The 2500-nt window shown below is 42.4% G+C and overlaps 1 long non-coding RNA gene across 1 annotated transcript in view; it reads right to left on the reverse strand.

Moving 5' to 3' along the window:
- The window catches only part of LOC118764428, a 9133-nt gene that overhangs the window by 5948 nt on the left and 685 nt on the right, over positions 1-2500 (reverse strand). Inside the window, exon 2 of the long non-coding RNA XR_005000242.1 lies at positions 1949-1953. This is a non-coding gene — a long non-coding RNA (uncharacterized LOC118764428). The remainder of the gene's footprint in view (positions 1-1948; positions 1954-2500) is intronic.

The following is a 2500-nucleotide window of genomic DNA, read 5'->3' on the forward strand; positions in this document are numbered from 1 at the left end:
AGTTGATCGGGGCTGGTTCGAGAATTTTAAAAAGTGGACCGGCGTTCAGCCCCTTGTCAGTTATAGCAGCCGAAGGATACCTCCACCAGCAATCCTTCGATTGTGACGAGACAAGACTTTAGTGGAAGAAGATGACAAAATGGACTTTTATAACGGCAGAGGAGAAGCGGCTGCCAGGCCACAAACCCATGAAAGGATAACTCTTGCACTGAGCGCCAATGCGAGCGGTGATTGCAAGATTAAGCCACTGTTCGTTATCATTCGGAAAACCCCAGAGTCACATAAGATTTTGAAGGAAAAACTGCAGGCTATATTGAGGGCAAATCCAAGGGCGTAGATCACCAGGCATTTTTTTGCGGAGTGGGTGAATTTGGTCTTTGGTCCTGACGTTAAGAAATATCTCCAGGAAAATAACCCGCCCCTGCAAACCCTTCTCGCCCTGGACAAAGCACCTGCTCACACACCGAACCTCGAAGATGACATCGTCGAAAGGTTCAAGTTTATAAAGATTCTCTATCTTCCACCCAACACCACCCCTATCCTGCAGCCCATAGACCGGAAAGAGATTTCTAATTCTAAGAAGCTCTTCACCAAGCACCTGTTCCGCCGCTGCTTTGAGGTGACGGAGAGCACAAACCTCACTCTTCGAGAGTTCTGGAAGGACCACAATAACATCGTGAAATGCTTCATAATAATCGATATGGACTGGCAGGGCGTGACAAAGAGCTCCTTGACTTCTGTGTGGAAGAAGCTATGGCCTGAGGTTGTGTCTGTAACGGACTTCAAAATACTCGAACCCGAAGCGGCTGTGGTGGAGGAGATTGTATCCCTCGGCAAGTCCATGGGCCTAGATGTGGAGGAAAGTGGCATCAATGAGCTCATCGAGGAGCACTCCAAGGAACTGACTGCGGAAGAGCTAAAGAAGCTACAGACGCAGCAGTACACGGAGATTTTGCAGAAAATAGGAGACGCGGAGGAGAAGGATAAAGGAAATGTTGGGAGTGACTTTCAGACTTTACTCGAAAGAAACATCCAGAAAAAATTGCAACTAGGCGTGCAATGACATTTTAATGACAATTTAATGACACTTGCCAACGTGAAATAAAGGACACAACGCGTCGCCGGGAATTGAGTTAACGACCATACAATCGTGAGCCGAATGCCCTAACCACTAAGCCACGTTAAGTAGGCTTTATATTATTATAGTGTTTATAGAAGAAGCGCGGGTTTCAGTTATCTCTTATTATTGACATTGTTAATGAAGTTATAGCTGAAGTGTCGTTTTAATATTTTAGTTCAGGTTATAGCAAAGTGTGGGTGTAATTATCAATAGATTTGTATTAAGTGGTTGAATTTGTACATACGTAGGTCTTATGCATAAAGTACCTTAATATTGGTTTCAAATTTCGGCACAAGGCCGGCAATTTTGGAGGAGGGGTGAATCGATTGAATCGACTCCAGCGCTTAACTGGTACTTATTTTATCGACTCCGGAAGAGATGAAAGACAAAGTCGACCTCGGTGTGATTTGAACATAGACCGTGAAAACGGGTGAAATGCCGCTAAGCATTTTTCCCGCCGTACTTAATAATTATGCCAGTTCGCCATTTAAACCAATTTAATGGAACTATTGCTGTTAAGGCAGCGAACTAATGGAACTATTGCTGTTAAGGCAGCGAAACGTTAGCACGCCGGACAAAATGCTTAGCGGTATTTCGTCTGCCGTTACGTTCTGAGTTCAAATTCCGCCGAGGTCGACTTTGCCTTTCATCCTTTCGGGGTCGATTAAATAAGTACCAGTTACGCACTAGGGTCGATGTAATCGACTTAATCCCTTTGTCTGTCCTTGTTTGTCCTCTCTGTGTTTAGCCCCCTGTGGGTAGTAAAGAAATAGGTATTTCGTCCATCTTTTCAGTTCTGAGCTCAAATTCCCCCGAGGTCGAATTCACTTTTCCTCCTTTCCAGGGTCAATAAAATAAGTACTTGGCAAACACTGGGGGTCGATGTAATCGGCTTAACCCTTCCCCAAAATTTCTGGCCTTGTGCCAAAATTTGAAACCAATATTACTATTGGTATTGATGTGTTCTGTTGTGGCAGTGATGACGTAGGGTTTAGGGTGGGATAGCAGTGGTCTGAAATAGTTGAGTTTATTAGTGGCATCATTGGTAAGAGAGTTGGAGGTGTAGGAATGTCTGTGGTGGGTCAGTAGAAGTGAGTCGGGTGAAAAAATTGATTTGTTTCTGTTTGTTCATGAAAATAAGTTGGCAAAATATAAAAGAAAAAAGAAGAAAATATTTAAAAAATAAGTATGAATAAATACTTTAAACTAAACATAAGGGTTGAAACAAAAAAATTACAAAGAACATTATGCTATAAAGAAGAAACAGAAGTTACATGATAGCTTAGGGTTATCTTATTGTCTTAGTCCAATGAAAGATATACCTCACAATAGTGTTTCATTTCGTTTGGGGAAGCAAAAAAAGTTATTTATAATTTTACT

The sequence above is a fragment of the Octopus sinensis genome, linkage group LG8 (genome assembly GCF_006345805.1).
Source record: "Octopus sinensis linkage group LG8, ASM634580v1, whole genome shotgun sequence".
NCBI classification, from domain to species: Eukaryota; Metazoa; Mollusca; class Cephalopoda; order Octopoda; family Octopodidae; genus Octopus; species Octopus sinensis.